The following is a 20230-nucleotide window of genomic DNA, read 5'->3' as shown; positions in this document are numbered from 1 at the left end:
AAAAACAAGGCATTAGGCCCATCTTTTGAAGCAGAAAATAAGATGTGCCTAGTTAAAGCTTATTTTTGAACCAGTGTTGTTGTTCTTGTCCTCCTAATCTCACAGGAGTCTGAAGTTGGTCTCTTGTAATAGAGAACACTTTCACATGCAGTCAATGAGATATTTGTTTTCTTTATTTTAGTCACAGTTCTTATACAGTTAAGGGATGTGACTGAGGCAATAATTACAGTTACTTTCTTGTACTACACATACACAATCAAGAACTTTAATAGGGCATGTTGGACCCTGGGGGGTGTGGCAGTGAAGGAAGTAGTGTGTGACTTTACCCTACTGTTGTGTGCTGTACAGTGGCTGCTTGTGAGGTGACTTGTATTATGACCTGTGCAATGATTTGATGCGATGCACTAAATTGACCGATCCTAAGTCTTGTCCTCCTTAGTTACTGTTGCTAGGTTGGGCAAAGTTTATGCTCTCAGCCATGGAGGAAGTGACATTCAGTGATAGCCTACTCAGTGTATTTTCTGACGCAGTTTTAAACAAACATACAGGTTATATGTATATATCTGGCATCTATTGCTGAATCTAACCATGCTAGGGTGGCACCACTTTGACCTCAACTTTTTATATGATGACCTTCGAAAAGGTAGCTTTGCCATGTCCAAAGCACACAAGTGTGCTTGTTATTCTTAATTAATATTCATGTGTGTTGTGGGGCATAGGTGTATCCAGAGGTAGCGTGTGGCTCAGCCCTGTTTTGGTTTTGTTCAGTTTCTGTGTCTCTGCTGCAGGGACCCCCAGGCACAACGTTTCACCAGGGACTTTTTTTTAAGGCAGCAGCATAAACCTTTCAAAACATTTCAACATTGAGGGAAGCCTCATTCACAAAATTCATGGAAATGGATGTATTGCTGATTATCCATTGAAATGTGTCTTAAAAATATGAGGGTTAATGTGAATGTATGCATTCCCTTTGGCGGTTGACTGATTTATCGGTTGGCCAATTAATCAGGCCAGTATCTGACATTTTGAGATAATCGGCATCGACTGATGCCTTTACAGTGTTTTGTTTATTGATTACTTGCGGACATTTATTTAGGTGATACATTTCTTTAATTTGCACTGCAGACAGAGTGAAGATCTACTTAAGCAAACAGAGACAATACAGACAATAACATTATTTTGAAAAACATGTTCATTCAAGTTCAGCAATTTTTTTGTCTCATTTGTCATTATTAAGTTGTTGTATTTCATCAGACACAAAAAACTACAACCATGACATGATATCAGCCGGCTCCCCTGCTCTCTAAAAATTGGCAACCCATTTTGGTCGAACACTAATTTTCCTCTTTGTTGCTGATAAACATACCTTTTGCTAATGCATGGTTTGTCCAGCATCAATATTATATTTGCTGTAGAAGTCGCTCTTAGGCTTCAATCTTCTATCCCAGTGACATGCTATTGATGTCAGCGCCTGAAGCCAAGGAGTTATCCTGCTTATCTGTTCCTCTCAGTACTGAAGCTGTATATCAGGGCAAGTACAGATTCTGAAGGGACTTTACATGAAAGCAGTGTCTGGAGTATTAAAGTAGTCCACACTGTACTCCTTGAACTTTTTATGCTTCCTTTTGTCAGGTTGATCTTATGTGTAACAGTAGAGCCTAACACATTTGCAACGTGTTATTCCATGAATTTGTAGTGTATCACCATCTGCAGTGGCTGTCCCGAGTGGCTGTCATGTTAATTGTTACCCTGCACTCAGTTATTGATATCCATTGTCCATATGCAACTCAATATACTTTGCTGTGCTGAACAGATCTGTTTAGTAGGCTTAACAGGCTGTAGTGTCTGTGCTACATTTTTATTATTATTATTTTTTTTTAATCATGAACCACCGATAGTAATTGCCTAGCTCCTGCTTTTGGCTGTACAGTGCAGTTTAGTCCTCTGCATAGCCTCAGTCCTCTGCAATGACTGTGTTGAGAGTACTTGGAGCCGTTGATGACCATTGTGTAGCTCTATGGTGTTTTGCCTGTTTTTTGTCTGTGCTACACAACAGTTTGGTCTGCCTAAGTGTTTAAGTGTTTGCAGTGGCTGTTGTGGTACTTGTGATTTTGAGGTCAGAGCTATTAGCCTTTTGTTCATGTTGCTCTCAGGATGAGCATAATGAGGTGAGAAAGTGCTTATCATGTGCCCACATGTGAGTCCATGCTTACAGTGGGATTTACTTCAGGCTTGTCCCCTGGGATTGTAGGACTTTTTTTTATTTTCATCCACAACACGTTTTTTGGAGCAAAGTTTTATTGAGGATGTTTAGGATTTAATAACAACAACCACTGTTTTAGTTAAGCACAGTAAAAAACACTCAAAGGTAGAATAAAGTGCAGTGTACTAAATGGTATTTTCTTTAATTAGAGGGGGTGACTTTTTGTGTTTTGTGTAAATAGTTGATAGTGGAAAATGAAACTTGTGTTATGGGCTCAAGCTTTCATGCTCTATGCACCCCATAGCTGCTGGAAAGCCCTTAAATCGCAAAAGTCATGCCATCAACTAAGTGTCATTGCCATTGTCAAGCCATCTGCAGCTCTGTCTGCTTGTGCAGTGCAGAACTGGTTAGCAGGCGTCTGCAGCGCCTGTGCGTCAGAGCAGCGTCTCCAGAGAGCAGCCAGAGGGGCTCTTAATTGCAGCCTGGGTTACTGTTGCCTGCTGCTGGTGTATGGGAGGAACAGTTAATCCGTTCTATTGTGTGGATTGGGCCAGGAGAGGACGAGAAGGAGGCAGGCTGCAGCGATTACGGTCCCATGTTGACACAAACTGGATGGTTTTGATTAGGACACATTCATCTGCTTCCCCCAACAGCGCCAAAGCACATCTTCCTCATTATCTATACTATTCCATTTTCTACCCCAATCAAAATTTTTGTACGTTTCTCTTCAAGTCACAACCACAAGAGATTGTTTATTAACCTGGCTTTCATATAGATAAAATGCTAGTCCTTTTTATTTAGGCCAACCTCTGTTTGCCCTGTTGTTAATAAGTTGCTGTCCTCTCTCCACTTTTACAGTGGCACTAGTGGAAGTAAAACACTTGCAATATTACACTTTAAATGGTACCTGGATTACCTGCTGTTCATCTATACTTACAGTTTGTATTTTTGTCCAGGGTAGTGTTTGTCACAGTAAGGCTGTTTCATCTTGTTAGGATTGCTTTTCATGGATTTAAGCTCTGTCTAACCGCAGCATGGTGACAATGAACCTTGGCACATCACAGAATCATGGAGCTAGCAGTTTCTTGGAACAACCACAGTGTGAATAGGAGACTACATGATGCAAAATACACAATTGTTTCTTTTTTGTGGATGAGCCAGATAGTCCTAATCTTGTTTAGAAATCAATCATGAGGGGAGTCTAGGCTTCTTCTGTGGTTGCACTTGGACAGTGCATGCAAAATGTGTGTGAGAAATTCAAATTGTAGAATGGGAATACGCTACACTGACGCAAACGTCATGCTCTGCTGACTGACTATTTATCTTTCAGCTGCATTTGCTCTGTGTTTGAGGAATTCTGTAATGGCAGAACAGGTTGGAGAGATGCACACATGTTCACCTCTCTCTCTATCTCTCTCTCTTTCTCTCTGTTTCCCTCTCTCTGGCAGAACTGTTTCCAGTCATTTGGAGGTGTCAGAAAGGCCATTTGTGCAAATATTATGTGTTATGTAACCCAGCAGTTACACACTGACTGATTGTAGGTAGCAATCATATTTGGACAAACAGGTTCATCAGGGAGGCATATAACATTTGAATCAAACCACCACTTAATTTTGCACACAGTCAGTGAGTATGATAGCACTAACAGCTCAGTGCAATGTCCGTGTTTGTGATCCCATTTTTTTGTATGCTTTGACCCATTAAGTAATTAATGCATTTCCCTGGTACAAACAAGGTGTAGCACTAAAAGGAGGTGGGATTTTGTTGGCGTGCTACAAGATTAGGTTTGTTATACACAAATTTCAGCTCATGTTGAAATGATTAATTAATTACTTGATTTACAGAAAATGAATTGTTTTAGTCATTTATCAAGGAAAATACTACCCTTTTGTTCATTAGAGCTTCACAGATGCTAAGATCTGCATGCTTTTCTCCATTTCAATGAAAACTTTGAGGCTGTTTTGGTTTGCTGGTTACATTAAGTAAGCAATTAATAGACTTCACTTGGATGTGATAACTAGTGAGGGTCATTTATCATTTTGACATTTCAGAGACACTGATTAATTGATTAATCAAAATAAATAAATAAATAAGAAATAAATTAACTGATAGTAAACACAAACCAGTAATGCAGCCCTTGTTTCAACTAACAGGAGGCTATTTAACATCCAGTCCGCAGTGAAAATGAAGATGCTTGTAGTTTGTGTTGTGCTGCTCTATGGCATGTAGCCTATTTGATAGAGAGACATTACTTTGCTTTGAATTGATTGGCTAGTGGTCTCAGAGTATATGGTGGCTTTTAGGGACAGGCAGTCACCAAAGACTGTCTATAATCAAGGCTTTGAAATGTAATTTGTTTACTGTTTTTGCCTGCTTGTTCCTGTTCGGGGTCATGGGAGGCTGGAGCCTGTCCCAGCATATGTTGGGTAGAAAGTAGGGAAACACCCTGGACAGGATGCCAGGCCATTACAGTGCTAACACATGCTGACACATTCAGATTCACACCTATGGGCGATTTAGATCCAGTCCACCTGACCTGCATGTCTTTGGGCTGTGGGAGGAAACACACACAAACACAGGGAGGACATGTAAACTGCACACACAAAGGACCAGAACGTTCTTGATGTGAGGTGACAGCGCTAGCTGCTGAGCCACTGTACCACATCACATTCACATTATCATCTGAAAAACAGTTACTGATGGTGGGTAACCCCTATTGATTTATCTGCCACAGGCCAATTTTACAGGCATTTGGTGTTTGATGGATGTTAAGTTTGTACTCTGTTGTACATTTATCCTTAATGCACCATTGCTTTTCACCTGCATGGAGACTTTGCCATTGTACATTCAGGTCACTCAATGTTCTACAAAGCATTGCTGTGCCAAACCTTTACAATACCTTTCATACCAAGGATTTTTAAGTAAGTATTTAGGGAATGCAGAATTACATGCTTCATACAGAGCAGTGAATTGTGCCAGTTAATTCATGTGTCCACCGCTTTAAAGTCATTATAATAAGACACTAAAGAGAGAGCTGATTAGCTTTCCAGCCTGGTCCAATAATTTGCTTTTCTTATTGTAGGACATCACAGTACTTAACAATGTGATGTATGATTTGTTATGGTTTGGCTGTGTCGCTGGACATGCCTTTATTTAACAGAATAGAGGCAGTGAATTGTGTGATAGGTTTAATTAGATAATTGAAGAGGTGCTCCAGTCCTATATAGATTGAGTGACTGGTTCTGTCTGCCTGAGAAGCTATGGGTCTAATAAGCCTGTCAAACTGCCAATGGTAATTGTGTGTGACCCACTCAAACTCAGTGAATTTAGAGTTGCAGCCTCACAGCTAAGTCTCAAGGAAGAGAGAGGACTGTGGCAGTGTAGCGTGTGAATGATGCTAGAAATCTTTATGAGCTTGAACCCTCCCTACCCATTAGGACTGTGCCATATCATATCATTCACGAGTATACCAGTATAAATTTGTCCGTGAAAAAGAAGTGTCTTATCACAATATCAACGAAATAGCAACGTGATGGCATGTTGACGCATTTGCAAACCCTACCTGTCAGCCTACAGGGTTCTCTCACCACGACAACAAACAGAGCAGTGTCAGCCTCTGGCCAGGAATTCAGCGTTCTCTACACTGGCCAAGGATATTGACGGCCCCCTTAGTGTAATTGTTATAAGAGACAACATATGTACCTTGCAAGCCTTGCGAGTTCAGCATGCACCACAATAGTTTAGATTAGTTTAGATTTACTTGTCTGTGGCAATGAATATCCTTAAATCTTGCTGTGTGTTCCAGGTTGTTACATTCCAAGTATTGAGTCAGTGACGGAAAATAAGCGCCTGTTGCTTCTGTTATGTAATGATTAGGCTATATCTTGTAATCTAGTCGGGCATTTATATGTGCTCAGCATGATGAGAAATCTTCCCAGTATTGCCACAATGCTCATACTGTAATTAACCGGAGGAAATATTAAGTTAGCTATTGTGAGCTTCCTGTGTATAAGTGGAAGTAGCACAGATAATGCTGGTGTGTATAATTAACATAATGGTGTGTCCATTTGGAGACGAAATGTCCGTTGTGTGTACGCCATCTTTTAGCATTCTCGATTAACCTGAAGGCGTCACTATTGTCATAGTAACCAGGTCAGGAATACATCTGTGAAGTTTATTTCTCTGAAGAGCAATATTCTTATTTGTCTGTAATTCTAGGTCGCTGTTAAAAATGGACCGTATAATGTTTGATATATTTATGTTTGAATGAACATTGATGGTTTGATTTGGTACTATATTCAATACATATAGACATGTCATTGAGGAAAAAAAGCAAGGTGAGCTGGGTAAAATTTAGTAAAAATACTAAATAAGATAGATGATTAACTATAGTTAAAATTGAAATAATGAAATAAGAAATAGTAGGCTAGATATAGGCTAATGTACAGTGTCATTCTAAGGGAAACACTGTAGTTATTGTTTTTTTTTTAGCATAGACTTTAATGTCGTTAGCGCAAATTACGCTGAAATATTGTGATATTATTTTAAGCTTATATTGCCCACCCCTACCAACCACACGCATAGAATTACCCTTCACACGTTTTTTAACATGGCGAAGGTGATTGGATTGTAATTGGATTAGAGCTGCAGCTATCGAATATTTTAGTAATCGAGTATTTGACCAAAAATTCTGCCGAGTAATCGAGTAATCGGATAAAATGTGTTTTTGCCAAGATAAAGAGCAATTGTGTAATATATATATATATATATATATATATATATATATATATACACACACACACACACACACACACACACACACACACATATATATATATATATATATATATATATATATATATATATGTACGGTATTATAACATTACAAATGTATTACATTAAAGGACAGTTTTAGTCTTCGTCTTGTGTCAAATGCCCTTATTAGTTTTAGTCATATTTAGTCAACTTGTATTCTTTTTTGTTTAGTCACATTTTAGTCGACGAAAAGTCTTGGCATTTTAGTCTAGTTTTAGTCGACTAAATTACAAAGTATTTTAGTCTAGTTTTAGTCAATAGTCTTTTTTTAGTCTTTGACCTGCATCATGTTGGCTTTTTTTTTTTTTTTTAATTTAACAATATATTAAATTATTATTATTTTAAAAATTTAAATTGCTTATCAAACAGACCTAACAATTCAGCTACCAATGAATGAGCAGTAGTATGCATGTGATAACATAGATTGAAAAATAAGCCGAAGTGATACCTCTTCTCTGAATAGACATGCTAAGCCAGTGTGCTGCTGTTAGCCAATGAAAATATAGCGGAGTGGCGACTCTTCACTTTTTTACACAGTCTATGTCAGTGCGCTGCTGTTTTAACTTTGTTCTCACCGCGCTACGCTTCAGACAGCGCCGGTGGGTGTGTGCTCCTCTGTCTCACACACACACACCTCGGCATGAACACACAGCAGCGCAGGAGGAGAAAAACTAACGCGCGGTTGTGCCACATTAGAAATAGTCCGTGCGAAACACCGTGGATTTATATTTTAATTTCTTTATTTATTAAGCGATTCTTCGAGGCAGGAAAAATTACCCGAGGCAAAAAAAGAATCGAGGTACTCGATTACTTTGAGTAATCGTTTCAGCTCTAAATTGGATACTGCATAAAATCCAAGTGTGAATTAACTCACAATGCGTTAAAGATGCATTTATTCTAACCACCTCTGGGCTGGTCCGAGACTCATTTGACCACATTACCAAAGGAGTGTAAATGCAGTGTGTTAATATAAGAGATACCTTAAAGGAGATTAAGTTTCAGGCTCTGATCCAAACACAAGGAAACTGCAGACACCCACACACAGTAATATACTACCAAAGTCAGATTGACAGGATACTCATTAAAGGGAAATAAGCGATACAAGCTGTTTGCTGACAGTTTTAAAGGATGTAAATATAAAGAGGATAAGTGACGTGCTTGACTATCTGATAAGTGAAAGAGAAATTTGATCCCAATGTGGATGTGTGACTCATTTTAACATCATGTGTAGATGTAATCCAACTAAAAGATATCTAGAAACATTCTGAACACACGACTACCTAATTCCACTAATGTCAGTTTTATTAATGACCCAGGAGTTGGCAGGTCTGTTCTAGTTCTTCATATCAGTGATAACATACCAACTCATAATGGTGTCAGTAGTATGCTACATGTTAAGGTCTTGCCTTCCCTGTGTGGAAGCTGCGACTTTGGTTTTGAACTTTAGCAGAGGTCTGTCAACAGTTGCCTTGTGGCATGCCGGCTTTCACTTTGGGTTCAAGTCCCAAATACGTGGGCTTTACCTTTGAAGTATTAGCACAACTACAATAGCAAGATGTATCTCTGCACTGAGGTCATGCTTAGCCATTGTCTTGCTTGGATTTCCAAGCGTACAAATAGAATACAACTAAGAGCTAAAGTGATCCATGGTATGTATGTGTATCTGTGAGAGAGAGCAAGTTTGAAAGCCAGGGGGTGGAGCCTGTTGGTCAGTCATGCTGAGCAGTGTTTCCCCTACATGTAATTGATCGTGGCGCACCACCACAGCAAAATAAAAGCCGCCATGCCTTTCGAATGATGAATTTTTTTTTCTATAATTTCAGCGATCACAGAATTAGTGACGGAATCGCGGAATTAGCTAAATAAAATGCTGGTACTGGTACGCTGGTACTGGTACGCTTGTGATACTTAAGTGCTTTAGAAAAGCATACACCTCTTTTGTATGCTATGTCTGTAAACACTGAATGTTCTGTCAAGTGAACAACAGACATTTGACAGCTATTACAAGGTTTTAAAGGTATTGTCTTTTATTTAGCCTTTTTAGCTGTGGTAGTGCCTCTCTTTGATCTTTAAGATTTTGACGCTTCATATCTATCAACAGTGTTTAGCTGCACACAGGTAGGAAAGCAACTCTACCGCTCAGAGGTAATTTGTCAAATGCAATTTGAGTTTTAGCTGAAGCTTATCCCTTTTAGTCAGCATATAAAAGTGAAATTTTAATGGAGATGAGTAAACCGATTAGTAGTCAGGTGTGCAAACTTGTCACCTTTCAGCAAAAATTGTTGCTTTGAATCCAATATAGGTTATTTCTGTGATTCATGTTGATCCAGTTAGTTTTTGAAAAGGGTGGGCGGTTGGTCTGCAAAGACGGAGTCACGGGGGATGAAATGAGCACCACGCCTTTTGAGAGGCACCTGAGAAGAGGGAAGAGGGCCATCTGTGAGAGGTCACTTTTCGACTGCTTATGATGACCTTGATGACGCTTAAAAAAATCCGGACTTAGTGTGCAACGACCTTTTAATGAGCCTGAAAAGGTTGAGTTATTTTAATTTAGTGAATGTTAGCCATCACAGTTTGGATGTAGGTTTGGGATGTAAGTCCACTTCTATAGTGTTACTGAAAAGAAACACTTTAGGTAAAATTCCCTTTTCTATCTCAAAACTATGGTTAACCAGTCTGTATTCTGTTATATTTTTTCTCTGTTTGGTTTCAGAAGTGATCAGCTATTTATTTGACCAGTTCATTCTCTTTGTTTTGATAACATTGAAGCTTATTTTGGATTTAATTTCAGTTCTCCAATTATCAGTGTAGTTTTCTTTTCAATTTAAGGTCAATCAGTCACATCTTTGTCACCTTTTTCACCTCTGATAAGTGTGCACCCGAGTAGCATTATACCTTAAGAGAGATAAAGTTTCGGTCACAGATCCAAATGCAAGGAGGTCACAGGCTACACACAGTAATATACTTCCAAAATTGGATTGACTTTCAATTCATCTTTGTGCTTTGCTTCACAATTAAGCACTTCTGCTTTCCAGTAAAAATGTTGTGGTTTATTTGATTTTATGTATTCTATGCATTGTATTCTATTCTTTTTATTTTTATTTCATTGTGTTATTACTTACTCTATGCATTCCTGTTTTCATCTTTATTTGAATCTTGTTTCATTATTATCAAGTGGGCTTTATTTTCCATCTTTTGTTACGGCATTCTGTCCTTGTTCTTATGTTCTTCCTATGTCTATTTTCTATGTAAAGCACTTAAAGCTGCATTTCTTGCATGAAAGGTGCTATACAAATAAAGACTATTATTATTATAGTAGTAGCATACACAGGACCACGGGCCTGTCCTGATTATCTAACGGAATAATGGATTAGATGTGAATGCACTGCTGCACGCTGGCAAATTTTTTGCTTTTGAAAGCAGGTGATGGGTCCAGTGAATTCTTCAGAAAAGCTGGCAGACAGTTGGGGAACTACCAGTCACTAGGGACAGGAATAGGCTCAGAGTCTTGGCCTGTGTGGTTCCCTGGAGCAAGCTGCTCAGTGGGTGCTCCTTGCTCAGATGGAGGGAGTATGCCAGTTAGTGTTGGAACTTGAGCTGAAAGTTGGAACCTGAATCAGGAGGTGGGATTGACCACTCGCGACTCAGTAGGATTTTTATGTTAAGTCTTTACTTGACTAGCTTGTTATGGCAGAAACAGAGCAGCAGTTTTTTTTTCATTTCATTGAGAAGGTTCATTGTTCATGGTACAGCTAGTTGATTAATTGCACACATCTCTTAAGGTGCCCTAAAAGTTACAACTCTTGTTTACAGACCTGCTGCGTTGCTGTCCAGTATGATAGTGACCACTTTATGAATGACTGCTTGTTTCACAGCATTAATTAGATTAAAAAAAAAAAAAACTAATTTAACAAACCCACAAACTTCCCTCCAAGATAAAAAACACACTCCACCATTATACCATCTTATTTGTTCCACATCAGTATATTCAAATATTCATTACAAGGAAGTGATCTATGACCAAACAGTAAAGGTACAAAAATTACAGAAGTGCAGCTTCTTCCACTGCACTTACACTCAGTTATATTTAAAGTTCAAGGAAATCCACTGTTAAAAAGACAATTAAAAAAAAAAAAAAGAGGTTAAGTAAATGCATGACGTTCCCAAAGTTAATGAGTAATCTTGCTGAATAATCGTAATCTCAGTATTGACAAAAATAATCAACATTATTTTTCCTACAGCCTAATCGAGCAGCCCTAATTCATGGGACCAGATCTAGGACTGATATTCTTTCTGAGAATGGTTATCACTCACATATGAAGGACATAGAATGAAGAGGGCATTGCGTGCGAATTGAACTTCCTGCCTAAGGGCATATAGTTAGTAGCTGCTCTATTCTTAAATGCTGGTGCTCTGTCAGCCCAATTTGACTCTGTCAAAACCTCACACAACCTTTTAATCGCCAGCCAAGGTTGGGTCCCATTTAGCAATTCAGAACAGAGGGGTGTGACAAAGGGCTTTGTGGTGCAGGAGTGGAAATTGAAATGAATGTCCGGTATGTGACAAGACAACATGGTCACATTGTGCTGTATTGACTCCCATGTTTTACATTGACTTGCTGTAAACCACAGTTGTACCAGTAAAGTGACAATACAAGGTTATCTTGACTTGAAGGTGTCCTGATTAGTGATTATATATCCCATATTTCGTATTTGTTGTCTTACTCTGTGAGGCAACATAAATATGTGTTATGTTTATTATACCTCCTTTGCTTAGATATATTTGTGAACGCAGGTTATGATCTATTTTGGAAGTGAAGGTGCCTACTTCTGTGGTGTCTCGGTTGACGGGTATTTGTCACCTCTTGAGTCCTTGACTCTAACCTTTCTCTCTCAGGCTGCAGGCAGCTGAGACAGCAGCTTGTTGGCTGGTCAGAGAGGATCTGTTGCTACCAATTGCTGCAGGTTGTCTGTCAGTTAGCCTGGCAGGGGCACACTATACACTGACTAATCTGACTGTTCAACACAGTATATAGACTAACCAGCATGTATAGATGAGATATTGCAACTATTAGAAAATCCACTTACATTTGTTGGCTGTGGTAACCTAACCGTGATGACAAACTCTTTTAACTCATTTGCCCAGTTTTGAACTGGGCAAATGTGCCCACATTCAGTCTCTATCTTTTTGTCTATATTGCAAGCCAACATTTTCTCTGACTACCTGTGAAAAAAAAAAACATAGAAAATGTGTCCCAAAACCAAAATCCTTTTGTCCTTAGCAACATATCTGTAAGTTTTGTAGGGGAAAATGTGTGCAGGTGCTCAGATTGCTTTTCATCACATAAATCACCAAATCACCAAAAAATCTGACAGTGTATATTATGCTTTGTCTGTGATAATTGTACAATGCTTCTGGTAGTGTCTTGTTAAATGACTGGAGTAGTCCATCACTGAACAGAGCCCACCCAGCTGGCTGTATTACCAGCCTGTCCAAAGCGAGGCATAACCTTGATATGTAGCCAGAGTTCATTGAGAAGCACAGCATGGTCAGTGTGTTAGCAGTTTGAGGCAGTAGAGGTGTGTGATATGTCCCTGCCATGCCTGTTTGCAGCATCAGTGTGAAGTGTTTCCACTTTGACTGCACCTCCTTTTGCCTCTTTTCATTACCTCAGCTCACATTGGCTTGTCCTCTACTCTTCTCCACTCCCCTGTCGTCTTCTTCTTGTCCCTTCCACTTCCCCAACAACAGTCCAGGTTGAGGTGGCAGATGTCTAGTCTGCTCTGGATCTGACACATCTGCTATTAATACACACACTGAGCTGCTGAGCGGGACTTGCTTTTCCGAAAGGCCACATCCTGGATGGACCAGGAGGACTAAGTCAGCACAGTACTGCATCTTGCCTTCACTTAGTCAGCCGGTCAGCCAGTGAGTCAGCCAGTCAGTCAGTCAACTGCTTATCATTTGTAGTCACTGCTTCTTTACGCTGTCACTTAACATAGACTCGCTGAAGATTTTTGGGTGTTGTTTTATCATAACCAGTTTCTCCCACCACTTTTATTAGGTAATAATTAGGAAATGACGGCCTGATCTTTTTCAATGGAAATGTGAATGGAAGAGACAAACTTCCTTCTCATCTTGACCAAGTCATAACTATAATGCAAAGATTAAAGTTGCCTGTTGCTGTCTGCTTGTTCGGATGCCATCTCATCTGTTTCACCTTTCTGAGCCTTTATGTTTGATAAAATTAAACTCTATCTTTTTCAACACTATCAGTGCAGAGGGATGAGAGGAAAGGAGATGAGGACAGGAAATGATCTTGGCCTTATTGAGATAAAACCAAAGACAAAGCCAGCTGGATTAACCATTATCACAGTGTGATTCCTCTGCAAAGGGAGAGCAGGCAGGCAGGAAGACAGAGACACATGATTAAGTGTAATCATCCCTTTCACTGATCTGTGAGAAATGAGAGTTGGTGCTACCGTGTGAAAATGGGGCCCATCTCTTTGTATTTTTACAGGCCACTGAGTAGCTGGCTGCTTGGCCGACTGGCTGGCTGGTTGGCTGACTGACTGGTTGATGGGCAGAACTAACTTGTTTGTGGGATGACTTACCAGCTGCTTGGCTGCGTGACTGCACAGATTTTTCCATTAGGAACTTGGATCCTGTAGCTGCCCCAAAGATAAATGCCTGTTAATTAGTGGCTCTTTCGGGATTTGAAAATAGCATGCCTACTTTAAAGTGCTTGGTAGTGGATATGTAATGTTATGAGTGAGTGCAGAACATATGCTAGCTATTTTCACTGGTGGTCAGGGAAGTTTGTGAGCAGCCTGGTTAGTGCGATTTCAAGAGCTTGTGTGTTGAGTTATCACACGTCATTGGATTCAACACTCAAATGTGAATAGTACTGGGTCCCTGTGAAAAATGAGTTAAGGGACAGTATTAGAGCATCCCCCTAACAGCACCTAGTTTGGGTTTACTGGCCAGTGATAGTCTCATATCGCCATTATGTGAAAAAGAGAGATGAAAATATAAAGAATAACACGTTCTACCAGATCAGGCTACTTCATTAAGCTTTTCTTAGTTCCATCAGTCCAAACAAAAGATATAAACAGAGTTAATTTTACTGTGGTATTACACTGTTGTATAAGAGTGTTGTGGAACTTTGAAGGGGAAAACAGACATGATTAAATAGGGCTGGTCAATTTGAACAAATTCAAATATGACATGAATACCTTAATACTGATATTGCAATGCAATGCTAGGGGTGACTATTGGTGCTTTCATAAGATATTTACACAACAAAAACCAAAAGGCAAATAGAAGAACAGTTAGCTTTATAACTAGAAAAAGACAACATACAACAACTTACATCACATCACAGTATTATGATATCCAAAATCATGCAAGCTGGGGATATAAAATTATGCTTATGTAAGATGCCTTGGTAATTTTTCATCTCTAGAATTCATACAATAAACCTACTGTTTAAAACTATTCACTACACACTTCAGTTTTCTCTTTTTGTATGTAGAAGTGTATCGGGAACACAGGAAACAGCAATGCTGTGACCATCAGTGAGTGATGTGTGCCACTTGGTGCCAATCTGGCCCCCTGAAACACCCCCCACCCCCACCCCAGGAGGCTCCTCTGTTATTGGTATTGTGGATGTTGTCATTTCATGCTGCTTGGTGCTTTATCAGAGCAAAATGCTTGAATACAGAGGAGAGGAAATGATGCCAAGAGACAAATCCCACAGTCGCTAATTAAAGCATCACGACAGTGCTGTAATGTGGAGAGGAGGAGGAAGGGGAGAGGATGTTCACGGGATTGCAGAAGGAGTTTGGGTGGGGGCAGCAATAGAGCATGGTGCTCAGAACCAAAAACACAGGCATAGGCAGTGGTGGAAAGGGGGAGGAAGGTGGAATGAAGGAAGAGATGGGGCACAGTACCAAGACTGCAATACTGAGGAGATATTAGCATTGGCCTTGGGGGGATGGGGAGGGATGGAGCTTAGGTGTAGAGGAAGGAGAAGTGGGAGATGGAGAGGACGGGAGTAAAGGCTGGTTTATGGGTGGGTTGGCGGGTGAGAGTGCAGGATGCCAGGAGAATGGCTGGTGGAGAGGAAAGGATAGGGATGAGAGCACAGAGGGCCAGGGGAATGTGAGTGTAGGGGGAAAAAATACTTTTGACAATAGGGTAGGTGTGGAGTGTCAGAGCATTTTGGGACAGGGATAGAACTGAAGATAAATAGCGTTGATTTTGGGGGAGGGGGGTAGAACAGGAGGAGGAGGAGGAGGAGAGTGAAAGCAGGGGCTAAGCCCTCCCCTTCCTGTTTCCTCAAAGACCATTGTTTTCGCGTTTTTCCTCTGTCATAGGTTGCTGAGATCCAAAGGGCGAAAAAGAAAACACTTATTTCAGTAGTTTCTGAGCAGTTCTCATAGCCTAGGCAAGCACGGTAGGTTTGCATTCATTATTGGCCACTAATAATGTTGATACATGCATTCCAGCTCAATCTACTTGTAAGTCACTCCAGACAAAAGCTTCAGCATAATGTCTGAAAAGTAAATGTAAAATGCAATAGCAGGCCAGCAGTTTTCACTTTGCCAGGCTGTGTGACAGAGAAAGATGGCTGACAAATATGGATGAGTAAGGTTGCCATTTTTCTTGTGTGTGTGTGTGTGTGTGTGTGGACAGATTTACCAGAGGGGCCTGGCAGAGGCGAGATTAATTCTTTAATTTGAGACAGGCAACAAGCGTTGCTATGGGAACAGATGCCGCGAGTGTGAGCCAGGTGTGAGGTGCTGGTGGCACGCCTGTGGTCCCTGGCGGTCTCTCTGTCTGTTTTCTCTCTCTCTCTCTCTCTCTCTCTTTCTCACTTTCTGTCACTCTGGGTCTCTACCTTGAGAGCAAATGCAAACACATAAAAGCCACTCTTCTATAGATGCATGTGCGTATAATGCAGCCCAACATACTTGTAATCATAAACAGTAAAGGTAGAGGTTTCACATGTATAATGCATTCAACTTTCTGTGATGACATGCAATATTGACTCTTCCACACTTTCTCTTGTATTATACTATAGTCTTCCAGAGCTCTGTGTTTGAGGCTTCATTTAATACCTGAGTAGTTGTAGTAATGTAAATGCTAGCCCCTGCATTAGACCCGGCTGGGAGGGGACAAGCTGCTCTGTTGGGAGACTTTATGTCCTGCAGGTCATTTCAGGGTTATGGTCTTTGACCTACTTGTGACACCAGTGTAGTTTCCACACTGTAGTAGGTCTCAGAGGGGCCTGGGATTATGGTTTAGTTATATAACCCACTTTTCCACCGCAGAGTCACAGCTAAATGAAACATGTTTATGGGGCGAGATCAAAAGCTCTGTTAGCTGATGTGAAACTGCAGCAGTGGCACAGATCATATTTTTTGCAGCCAGATACACAGGGAATCACAGACCGTTTAGTTCTTGGGGAAATTTAGCGACACGAGTGTTTGAATCAAGCCCTGGTGAGATCTTTTTAGTAACTAGCAGTAAATGTCCTTGCTCACACACACGTTGCTAAAAGATGGCCAGGGCTGTCAGGGCATGTGACAATAGCCTTGTAAACTGAATGCCTGAATACCTAGGCCTGTCCAAACCCATGGGACACAAGCTAGATTGGCTTATTAGGCTAGCTCTTAGTTTGAAATGCAAGACAACGAACCATGGCAGGTTTACTTCCAGCATCATCACACTCTCTAGTGAGTACTTTACACCAGATATGCCTGTTAGTCTCATTTTGTTACAAGGAGACAAGGACAAAGCATGAGTAATATTATGCACTTGTGTTAATTATATGTGCAGGGGAGAGATGATGAATGATCTCCGTTCTGCTTGTGTTTTTTCCTTAGGTGACTGTCAAGAATCATGTGTATTAACAGAGAAATATGCTAGCAGAGTAGCATTGACTTACCACAGCACTTACAGATCCATGTAGACTTGTGTGTCGTTATGCATCATAGTATTTTTTACTAAACTTACACACCATGATCTTCTACTATCCCCATTCCCAGGCCTGCTTCTCAGCGTGATGTCTCGCTATTAAATTTAATGACAGGTTGTTATTACATTCTACAGCTAACACCACGCTGTTCGTCAGAGCAGAGGAAAGGCCTCCAGCACATCATGCTAATGTAAGACAACTCGGGGCAGGAGATGCCTGAGAGAGAGCTGCACTTTATTCTGGGGCTCTGGCTCTCATCCATATTCAGCAACAGCAACTCTACTCTTCACTGAGAACCAGCGGATCTCTCCTCTCTCTCTCTGTCTCACTCTCTCTGTCATTTACTCAGTCTCTCCCTGCACACACTTACTCTACATGTGCATGTGCACTCATGTACATGCACACATATTGCTTCATATTCTTTTACACTGATTCTCCATCAAGGGATCCCTGCTGCTCCTCTGTGCCAGGGCTCTTTCAGCATCTGTTACTCTTCATGTCACTCGCAGGGCAAGGAAGAAAAAGAATGCCCCAGTGCTACAATTAGCATTTGAAATTGACAGGAAAAATCCTTTGCAACCCTCCCACAAAAAGCGCTGCCACTGTCATTTTTCTATCAGCTTGTTGAAGTCTTTAGAGTTTATGTCAATCAGTGAGAAATTTGTATGTTGCTGAATGCTCAGTAGAGTTTGTTAGCTTTCGCACGTCTGCATGTTTAGCCTCACTCTCCTGCAAGACTGGGGTTAGTTCAGGTCAGCCTGCAAAAGATAACTTCGCCAGGTTTGCCTGTAAGAAGTCACTCAATCACTGTGTTACACCTGATATAGCATTCTTTAGATTGGATTTGAGACCGATACCTTTGTTTATTTACCCAAAATCACTTCAGTTGTTAAAGTAGTCTAATAAATTGAGAATTAGATTACAAGTATCTGAGAAATAGTTAATACCGAGTGCATAGAAATGCTGGATTGAACCCTTGAGTAGGCTTTAGAAAATAATTGCACACTTGCCAACACTTTTTCAACAGCTAGATTTCAGCCAACATCTTCTGTGTCAGCTAATTGACGAGCTATGCTATCTCTCATAGCCTCTGTGGAGGAATGAATGTTGATTAGTTTATCTCTTTGTTTGTAATATAGATGTTAAACCAAACTGTCCTGTATAGCATTAGACTGGAGAATGTCCCAAGGTCACTCTGCCATACTCTGATAACAGCAGCTGTTTTTTTTTTTTTTTTTTTTTTTTTTTTTCAGCTTTGTGTGTATGTGCGGATTTGCACAATTTGCTGTAGGTTATAGCAGAATCATTAGCACCTCAGGAGGCGTGAAGGATATGTTAGGAGTGGATCCTACCACTGTCTGAGTTTGGCTGTCTTCACACATGCACAAGTGGTTGTATACTCCCAGGACATGAATAGGGGAATATGTTTGATTCAGACGATAATATATTGTTGAATGATATAGAATAATAATAATATTGTAGAATAATACAATACAGTGGTGTGCGATATTGACAAAAAACATCTCAATATTTTGGGGGATTTTGCCGATAACGATAATTAAGAATATTTTGCATTCTTAAAAATGTGATTAAAAAATAACTCAAACATGTTTGTAAAAGTCTTGTATTGTTCTAGCTCTCTCTTGTTAATAGTATATTAGATGCTGTTAATGATATTATCAAATCTGTTGTGGCAAAATATGAAACCCTCTGCAGTTTATGCTCCAGAGTTTGGCGACATGAATCATAAGATTTAGGCAGAGCTGTATGACTGAAATATTTCCGGCTAGGCAGAGTTGATTGAAACCATCTCTCTCAGCTGCTTCATTTGACACCAGATCCTCTGCAGTGTAACTGGTGACAGCGTTTGTTATTTCTTGCCATCTGTCGCCCTTCTTGTTGTAAGGCGCTCTTTAGCAGAATGACTCTGCCAAACTTCGCTGAGTGTGTTGTTGTTTTGCCGGTACCTTAGCTGGTCGGTCGTGGTTGACCGCTGACTCGTGAAGCTTTTCATATGCTGCATATTCTGTGCGGTGGTTAACTTGCAGACGGTGTAACAAGTTAGTTGTGGAGATCGAGATTGATGTCTTTTGAGCAACTCATTTTTCACCTTAGCCATGCAGGCAGCTACGCTAACTTAGCTTTTTGTGGTGCATGAACACTGCATGTGTTCTCAATGCACATGTGCAGTCGTCTGTCCTACCTGGCTTCATTACATGTGTGCGGACTCTCAAGGCGTTTTTTGATTGGTTTTTGCAAAATGAGTGCCATACTCAAGTTTGTCATTTTGCACACTGTTAGCAAGGCATGTATTTGGGTGGCAAGCTCCATAGCTGCATAGCTTGTTTGAGAGGTCAGAGTGACAACACAACGCAACAATGGTGCCGAAATTTTGTGCTGTTTGTGAATATAAGTCCTTCCCCCTTGTGGTCTCTTAGATTGTGCTCCCTCAGAATTATGTTGTCCTAATTCTTACAGTATAAGGAAATTTAACCAGAAAACAGCAAAACAGCACCACTACTGCAAGACAAAATGAGCATATTTGTGTTTAAACTGTATTTTACAGTTGAATGTTCCTTTTTAAGAAGAAAGTTCTACAGATAGGCTACAGGTCCCTGATGCTTGAACTTGAATGTTGGGAAGCATTTCTTTGATAGCACACAGCTACTACACTGAATGGAATCCTTTTTCATGCTGGAGAATGATTTTTTGTGTGTGTGTGTGTGTGTGTGACCCATTCATCCATTGATTTTTTTTTTTTTCTAAATGGAATCAGACCATGCTCTGCTGCTTAATTTCTCAACACAAATACAACTTAAAGTATCCATTATTTTGAAAGTTTTTGACAACCTCTCACTAGGCTACAATCTGCTGTCCTCAAGTCTAGTAATGCATCAGACAACAAAAGCTTAGAAGTGTTAGACAACCTTGGCATTTTGGAAAGCAGAGTGAGTGCTCGGCTCTTTTGAAAGCAGAAATGTGGTTGACAAAACTTCACATACAAGCCAGTAATGGTTCTCTAGATAGAGGACACTCAGTCAGACAGTCACTAACAAAGGCCTTGTAACTATAGACCAATATAAGATCCAGACCTCCTATCAGACAAAAGAGTGTGTGTGTGCCCGTGTGTTTGTTTATGAAGCAAGTACATCATGCTTATAGAAGTGGATTACCTTCTCAACATTTTCATCAAAATTATATTGTATATTTCAAGCTCTATTCAGTTTGTG

General features: G+C 40.2%; 1 protein-coding gene across 1 annotated transcript in view; it reads left to right on the top strand.

The window, feature by feature from the left end:
- snrka (SNF related kinase a) overlaps window positions 1–20230 on the top strand; it is a 61336-nt gene that overhangs the window by 2637 nt on the left and 38469 nt on the right.

This window comes from Myripristis murdjan, chromosome 16, assembly GCF_902150065.1.
Source record: "Myripristis murdjan chromosome 16, fMyrMur1.1, whole genome shotgun sequence".
In the NCBI taxonomy this organism is placed as follows: domain Eukaryota; kingdom Metazoa; phylum Chordata; class Actinopteri; order Holocentriformes; family Holocentridae; genus Myripristis; species Myripristis murdjan.
Note: the sequence above shows the minus strand (reverse complement) of the source record. Positions and strands in the feature narration are given on the sequence as shown.